At 40.3% G+C, this 8,989-nt stretch overlaps 1 protein-coding gene across 1 annotated transcript in view; it reads left to right on the top strand.

Annotated features, from left to right (window-relative positions):
* The first annotated feature begins 2,936 nt into the window (after window positions 1-2,936).
* Window positions 2,937-8,989, top strand: part of Ccdc171 (coiled-coil domain containing 171) — a 370,550-nt gene continuing 364,497 nt past the window's right edge. The window contains 1 exon segment of the mRNA XM_047523648.1: window positions 2,937-3,132. The gene's annotated coding sequence lies outside the window, so the exon portion shown is untranslated.

The raw sequence follows: 8,989 nt of genomic DNA, 5'->3' as shown, positions 1-8,989 counted from the left end.
TGCCAAGAAGTGGGATAATTGGGTCAAATGGTGGTTCCATTCCAAGTTTTCTAAGGAATCTCCATACTGCTTTTCAGAGCGGTTGTACCAATTTACAGACCCACCAACAATATATGAGTGTACCTTTTCCCCCATATCCTCGCCAACATTTATTGTTACTTGTATTCTTTTTTTTTAATTTAAATTTTAGTTGTAGGTGGACACAATACCCATTATTTATTTATTTATGTGGTGCTGAAGATCGAACCCAATACCTCACACATGCAAGGCAAGGGCTCTCTCACTGAGCTACAACACCAGCCCCTAATATTCTTGATAATTGCCATTCTGAGGTGAATGAGGTGAAATCTCAATGTAGTTTTTATTTGCATTTCTTTAATCGCTAGAGATGCTGAACATTTTTTCATATATTTGTTGACCAATCATATTTCTTCTGTGAACTGTCTGTTCAATTCTTTTGCTCATTTATTTATTGGGTCATTTATTTGGTGTTAAGTTTTTTGAATTCTTTATATATCCTGGAGATTAATGCTCTATTTGAGGTGTATGTGGCAAAGATTTTCTCCCATTCTGTAGGTGCTCTGTGTTCTTCTATCCTTTGCTGTGAAGAAACTTTTTAGTTTGATACCATCCTATTTATTGATTCTTTTTTTTTTTTTTTTTTTTTTTAATTTACAGACAGGGTCTCACTGAGTTGCTTAGTGCCTTGCTTTTGCTGAGTCTGGCTTTGAACTCCCAGTCCTTGGGCTTCAGCTTCCCCAGCTGCTGGGATTATAGGCAAGCACCACTGTGCCCAGCCACTTATTGATTCTGGAGTTTATTTTTTGCACCTTAGGAGTCTTGTTGAGGAATGGGATTCCTAAACTGACATGGTGGAGAGCTGGGCCTGCTTTTTCTTCTTGTAGGTGTAGGGTCTTTGGTCTAATGCCAAGGTCCTTGATCCACTTTGGGTTGAGTTTTGTGCAGGGTGAGGAGGTCTAATTTCATTTGTTATATATGGATTTCCAATTTTCCCAGCACCATGTGTTGAAGAGGCTATCTTTTCTCCAATGTATGTTTATGGTATCTTGGTGCGGTATGAGATAACTATTTATGTGGGTTTGTCTTTGTGTCTTGCATTCTGTACCATTTGGTCTACGTATCTGTTTTGGTGCTAATACCATACTGTTTTTGTTACTATAGCTCTGTAGTATAATTTAAGGTACCCCCAGCCCTTTTAAATTTTATTTGGAGACAGACGTGGCTAAATTGCCCAGACTGGCTTCAAATATACTATTCTCCTGCCCCAGTCACTTGGGTAGCTAGGATTACAGGTATGTGCCACTGGGTCCTGCATACACTACACATTTCTATAACCTAGCTCAATGCTGGGTACATAGTCTATATTCTATAAATGTTGAATGATGGGATAAATGAAGATTGTAAATTCTCACGTTGCACTACTTAGAGTGTGCAATACAGTACCTTTGGCATTTATCCTTGCCAGGCAATACTCACTTTTGTGGTATTAAAACATAAATTTAAAAAAATTAAAAATTGCATTTGACTTATAAAATAAAGCTCTAATTTCATTTGCTGTAATTTTCCATTTTATTTTCTAAATTATGGAGTGAGCTATTGTTTTTTTTTTTTCTTTAAGCACCTTCTTTCGAAGCAATTATCCTTCCTAGCTATAGTATTAGGAAGCAGGGCAACCTCCTTTTTAAATCTAAATGACTCAACTCCAGCTAATTAAGATTTCAGCGCTGCAAGAATCAAGGAGGTTTTAATCTCAATTTATATTTTTATTTATGACCGTTGGCTCTCCCAAGGGAGAGCTGGGGAAAAAAACCACCACTACACCTGGTTTCAGGTTTATTACAATCAACATGGGGCGAGTTTAGCATAAAAGGCTTTTTGTATTGAACACCTTTTGGGGGGGGGTCGTGGGCGCGGTGGGAGAAGATAAAAATCCTTAATCAAAATCTCACCAATTTGCTTTGTTCTTTGGGGAGTAGGCCTTCAAAAGGCAAGGAACAAAAGAGGATTTGATTTTCCAATCTTCCCGAGCTGGCGGCAGATTGTGAAGCATCTATCCGGAGAAACCAGAGTACTGTATAAATTATCGAGGGGAAAGGGTGTTTGTGTGTGTGGGGTGGGGGGATGGGGAGGAAAAAGAAAAGCGAGTAAAGAGAGATGGAGTGCGGGCTATGGCTCCAAGGTTTTTTTTTTTTTTTTTTTTTTGCTATGAACCTGGTTATGTAATATTTATAGTAAAAGGCGCCTAACAACATCAACACATCAACGCATTGACTTGCATTCTTCCAACCCTGTTTACCACCCCAAGCTGGGATGCAGTGAGGATGGGAGGAGGGGACAATAAACTCTGTGCAACTGGGCAGCGGTCCAGGGGGAAAGCTGCCACTTGTGCAGAACCACGGCCACCAAGTTCCCCCTCCAGGACTCGGAGTGGGGTTGGTTCCCTGACCCTAAGAATCAGCACAGAAGCTAGTTTAAAGATGCAGGAGCTGGGATATGATCTCAGATTTTTATTCTGACTGAAAAGGATTTAGAGGCTGGAAATGCGCATTTCAAGTCAGCTCTGGAGATTCTGAGGCCGGGACAAGGGGACCGCACAGAGGACACCGCACAGGAGAGGGGGCAGGGCGAATGTTCGCGCCGGGAGGAGGAGCTCCGGGTGTGGGAGAGCGCGCGCCGCTCCCCAGCAACGGCGCATGCGCCTGCTCGCCCGGCCGGAGAAGGCGCGCAGCTTCGCGGGAGGGCTCTTCCAATCCGAGCCCGGCGTTCTCCGTGTACGTATCCTGGAGCTGCGGGCGAGGGCGCGGAAGGCGGGGCCGAAAGGGGTGGGCCTGGTGGGGCGGGGCTGGGGCGGTCTGAGAAAGTCTTCGGAGGGCTGTGAGAGGCGTCGAGTCCCGCCACCCTCCGGAAGTGGCAGTTGTAAACTTCACCTCTCTGGGGTTTTTCTCCTTCTGTCCCTCTTTGCTATTTGTTCCCCCCACCCCGGGTCCTAGAGTCCATCGGGTTCCAACAGTTTTTACTCTTCCCTCGAGAGTTACCTGGGCCTCCTTCTGCCCATGAGAAGCTGCCCCTGGGGTCTTGGGTGTGCAGTTTGGACCACGAGAGACCCCCGAGGTAACCGTGGGTCGTGGGGGCTTCGAGGGTCGAGAGGTGTTGATAGGAGGTTATGGGCGTCTGCAGTGAATGCTGTGGACTGCCCCGACAGAGTTTGGGGTTGTCCTGGGCTCTGCTCCCTTGTAGGGCTACGCCTCCAGTTACCTGGGCTGAGTCTCACCGCCCACCTGGATGAAGGTCGTGGAGCATCCTAGACTGAGACCACTGCTACACTACGCAGAGGATGGGAGTGGGGTGGGGGACCAGAGGGGAGGACCCAGGTGGCCACGGTTTGGAGCTGGTTAGGTTTACAACTCCAGACTGCGGGATTCTTTACCTTCAGGACAAGGACTATGCCTTTTTCCTTCTCTTTTATTCTCTTGAACTCAGGGCCTCAACGCACACTAGGCAAGTGAGGCTATCACTGAGTACGTCCCCAGCCCTTCTTATTTTTTTTATTTTGAGATAGAGTCTCACTAAGTTGCCCAGTCTGGCCTTGAACATAATATCCTACTACCCGATTCTCCCGAGTAGGAGTAGTTGGATGTGCACCACTACGATGTTTGTTAAAAAAAAAAAAAAAAAAAAAAAAAAAAAAATGCCACCCACACATTACACACCTTACAACTGTTTAATAAAGGAAGGAACGAATTGTGGTAGACTGGCATCTGTAGCGTCTCCTGCCTACACCCCAGGACTCTTAGAAAAGTCAGTTGTGAGTTTTTCAGAAGCTGTAAATTTTCTGCAGAAGTGGTGCCTATTTTTGAATATTTATTTCTTTTTGACGCTTACACTAGACAAATACGTATTTTTATTAGCGCTGGTGTTCAGCTTTTACTAATATCTTATATATTGATATTTTACAAAGCTCTTACAATCTTGCGAGAAAAGAACCTACCATTTTGTCACTTACCTAACAATTTGTGCCCAGTAACAACAAAACAGTGGTAGAGCAGGGAATGAACGTGGTTTTTCATAAAATGCAAAAGAAACAAAGGTAGTGCAACCTGCTAAGAGGAAAAGTGAACAAAGTAGTCTAAGACTGGAACTTTATGTGGTAGCCTTACCTCAGCCATTTGTTAGCTGTGTGATCCTGGGCAAACCACCCAACTTCTCTGGCATTGGAGAATGAGCTTTTTTTTTAAAAAATATGTTTTTAGTTGTCAATGGACCTTTATTTTACTTATTTATATGTGATGCTGAGAATTGAACCCAGTGCCTCGCACATGCCAGGCAAGCGTTCTGCAACTGAGCCACAACTCCAGCCCTGATTTTAAAAATTCTTAGTCTGAACCCCGTTGCCTTTGTTGTTTTGTAGAAAGAACCAGACCTCCCCTTTAAAGGTGAAATATATAACTGTTGATAAGAGACTCCCAACATAGATATGGTGACTAATGAAGGCATCGTTGCATATGGGGGAAAAAGATGGACTTATTTTGTTACTGAACCCAAGTCTGTTTATTTGCCACCTGATGAAGGTCCACTGACTCAAGGACATATTTTGGGGGGCAAGGAAAACTATTTGATAAGTCAGCAAAACTGAGAAGATAGGGGAGGAGGCTTGAGGATTTGGCATACTCAAAGCCCTGAGTTTGATCCCCAGCACTGCCTGGAAAAGTAAGACTGAGAAGATGGTAGACTAATGTCCCTTAAGACCATAAGGAGGTGGGTTGAGATGATTGCTGAAACCTGGTGGCTGGTAATGTGTTGATTTGATGAATATCTTGAAGGGCGAGATTAGGTAAATCACTGGTAAACCAAATTTGTGCTGCTAATTTAAATGATTAACAAGGGCTGTGAGCTCAGAGAAGCAGTGGCTTTTTCTAGTTAAGGATAATTACAACATGGAGGTTGTGGGGTGGTTGTCCCCCACCCCCACAGTAATATTAGCTCCTGTCTTTTCATCCATTCTCCCTTTTCCTCTGCTCTGTGCAGACACGCTTAAGTAAGTACGTTCTGGATGAGCAACTGAAGGACTCACATGTAAGGTAGGAGAACTTGTATCAGAACTGATTCTGACACCCAGAGTAGAATCTTTCTGGCTGGTACTACCTCTTGATGTCTAGATCATTCGTCCTTGACTGCAATTGCCCCATTATCAATTTTTTAAAAAACTTCTTATTGAAGAATTATATGCATAATATCATCTGTTTTAGTAGGAATGGTGAGAATAGTTCACCTGTAAAACCAAGAGAAGTTTCATCTATTAAAGCATTAACATAAAAACTGATTTAAACCTTGCCTTTATTCATCACTGCTACAGTATGACTCGGTTTTGTCTCGAGCCTGTGAAAGTGCCTTCTGGATATAAAATCCATTGAAGGTCAGAGTCATCTTTTGTAAGAGATGACTTCTTGTTAGTTTGAATGTGGGAAAGAATGATTTAAATTGGAGAAATCTGTAGCAGGGAGCAGAAGTGCTTTCTTGATAAATGAGGTCTCACTGGTTTGAGTCATGTTTTGAAGGTTGATAGCAGGGCACACAGCAGAGTCTGCTATCAGCAACCTGAGTGGGAATACTGACTCTGTCTCTTACTAGATATGTGACTTTGGGCAAGTAACTGGATATTTTTTAGCTCTGGTTTCCTCAGGTATAAAGTAGGAATATTAACAGTGTCTTCCCCTTGGTGTTGGTATAGAGTGTAATCAGATAGTCTGTCCAAAGTTTTTAGCACATTGTTTGGAGAAGGGATTTTTCATAGTTGGAATGATGATAATAGGGAGTGACTTTGATGAATCACACAATTTGTTCACAGATAATGATTGATTATTTTCAAATGGAAAGTAATTTTTAAAAAGTTAAACAGACTAGGCATAGTGGTGCATGCCTATAATCTAGCGACTTGGGAGGATAAGGCAGTAGGATTGCAAATTCGAAACCCACCTTAGCAACTTAGGGAGGGCCTAAGCAACTTAGCAACAGAATAAAATAAAAATTAAAAAGGGCCAGAGATGTGGCCTAGTGGTTAAGCCCCTGGGTTCAATCCCCAGTACCAAAAAAATAAAAAGTTACATAGATATTGAAGAAGAGAAAGGCTGATGTTAATTGCCTGTTATAAGGAATTTTTAATTACTCATGTAGTTTGGCCAAATTATTGTTTATTTTAATTTTGTTGTGTTTCACAGGGAAATTTTAAGTAAAGTTAGAGATAAATCATGAGCACACTGCATTCTTTAATTTAGCTTCCTAACTCATTGGTATTTTTATTAGTTACTACCTACTCGACTGTCCTCATTATTCCCTTATTTTTTAGTCTTTTGGAAGAAGAGATATATTTTATTTTACCTTCTTTGCCGTGTTGAATAGCACAGAAATCCCATGAGAGTTTAAGTTTAGCTACAAACCTAAGTTTGGCCTTTCATGAATTGTCTTCCTAAAACAACATGGAGGTAGGCCATTGCTCTCAGATGTCATCAGGAGCTAATATTAGAGCTTGAAAGAGAAAGAAAATAAGAGTTAGTTAAAGAAGACTTTATTTTAGTATTTATTTATTCATTTAAGGTACTAGGGAATGAACCTAGGGGCACTTTGCCATTGAGCCTCATCCCCAGCCCTTTAGTTATTTTTTTATTTTGAGACAGGGTCTTGTTAAGTACCTGAGTCTGGTTTTGAACTTGTGATTCTCCTGCCTCAGCGCCCCCACTGAGTTGGTAGGATTACAGGTGTGTGCCACCGTTCCCGGCTATTTTCGGATTTTTTAAATGATGAATTTACTTATATTTTGGTGCTGAGAATTGAATTTAGGGTCTCACAGATACTGAGCATGTGCTGTACCACTGAACTACACCTCCAGTGTTGGTGAGTTTTTAAAATTGAGATATAATTCACATTAAATTTACTACTTTAAAGTGTAGAATTCAATGGTTTTTAGCTAATTCACTATAAAGTACAACCATTACCACTATCTAATGCCAGAACATTTCTTTCATCCCTCCAGTAAAAACCTATTAGAAATCAGATGCAGTTCACCCTTTCCCTATTGTCTGGCAATCATGAGCCTACTTTTGATTTCTGTGCATTTACCTATTGTGAACATTTTATATTACTATAATCAAACTATATCTGGCTTTTTGTGTCTGGCTTCTTAGCATGTTTTCAGGGTTCATCCATGTTGTGACATGTATCAGTAATTCCTTTTTATGATTGAATAATATCCCATGTTGTATTTCCACATTGATTAGTAGGTGAACATTTGGATTATTTTCACTTTTGGTGATTATGAACATGAATATTTGTGTACAAGTTTTCTTTAAAGTCCAGTAATTTATCTTTGAATGTGTCTTGATATCAGTTGTGCTGGGTCAATCTTGTTAAATACTCAGTTTGCTTTTTCAAAATATACATTAAACTTTTTTTCCTATTTCAGGAAAATTTTCTTTAATTAGTGTTTTTTAGTATTCATTCTGCTCTACCACTGAGCTACATCCTCAGCCCATCTTAAGTTCTTTTCCTACAGGGTAAATAGAGGTCTGTTGGTCCTTCTTGTGCCACATATGCACACACGTGTGTGCAGTAAAAGTTTTTTTTAAATAATAAAAACAGATTTAAAATATGTACTTTTAACATTTACATTACTCTTTAGTACAGTAAAGTTCATTTCTTTAAGGTTCTAACTCTTCTTCCATTCTGAATTCAGTTCCCCGGAGTTCTGACTTTTGGGAGCACGGGGTAAGATGTAAAGGATTTTGGGATTCAGTATCTGAGGAGCTTCATTGAAGCCCAGTGCCTCCCCTAAATAACTGACTGGTATTGCACAAATCATTTATCTTCTCTGAATCAGATAAATTTCCTTAATTGAAGTAAGGATAATAAACCTGTGATAACTTACAGAGTCGAATTTTGGGAATCATAAAGTTTCTTGCAGAAAGAATTTGGGCCTTCGAGTCAGTTGTGAGTTGGGATTTTTGATCCTGCAAGTATGTGACATTTGTCAAGCTATTTCTACTCTTTGAGCCTTAGTTTTTTCCTTTGAAAAATGGGACAATTGTAGATTGTAGTGTTGTGGGCAGCAAAGTCCTAGATAAAGGAACCAAGTACAGTGCCTTGGTACTGTAGTAAGATGTTCAATAGATTAACAATAGTTGTATTTGTTTATCACTATTCTCAAAGTTATTTGGTCCTGGAGAAATGGTTTTTTTTTTTTTTTTTTTTTTTTTTTTTGTAATATAGGAACGCAATCCAACCTGGGGCCTTGTATGAGCTCAACCACTGAGCTGCATCCCCAGACCAGAAATAGGTTTTTATTCCTGATCTTGCCCCAAATTCCTTTGTACTTGCCCTAGGCCAGATTGTTCTACATCGATATCTGTTCTACATGAACTATGAGCTACATGAACCTCTGACTGTTTTAAAGAGCTTTTGTATCTATAGGAGCCATTAGTTTTCAGCACTGTAACTGAGACAGACTCAGACTGCTTATTTGAATCCCTTTTCTTTCAGTGAGTGGTCCCTCTTCTGAGGCATGGTTAGTCGGAGCAGAGATAGAACAGGTTACCACCTTTTTCTCTTTTTTAGGCCTTTTGTATATCTTTGCACACCCACAATTTCACTAAATAATTCTCTCATTACATTTTTTTCACCAGACCAGATGACCCCAAATATCATCTACTACCTTCCTTTATTGAATTCTGCTGTTTTTTGGAGAGCTCCATGTTCAGAAATAAAAACTGATAGTGCATGGTACTATATAATCATGGTATATATTATTTAAATCTTAAATATATGAGGTTGGTATAATTATCCCCTTTTTATGGTTGAGGAAACAGGTTCAAAGTGTTTAAGTGACTTGCCCAAGACCACATACTTTAAGATAACTTATTGGAATTCTACTTTAAATCTTTCTGAGTTAAAAACTCATGGTCTTTCTTTGGGTATGGAA

The sequence above is a fragment of the Sciurus carolinensis genome, chromosome 14 (assembly GCF_902686445.1).
Source record: "Sciurus carolinensis chromosome 14, mSciCar1.2, whole genome shotgun sequence".
Taxonomy (NCBI): Eukaryota; Metazoa; Chordata; class Mammalia; order Rodentia; family Sciuridae; genus Sciurus; species Sciurus carolinensis.
The sequence above is the reverse complement of the archived record's forward strand: the minus strand, read 5'-3'. Positions and strand labels throughout refer to the sequence as shown.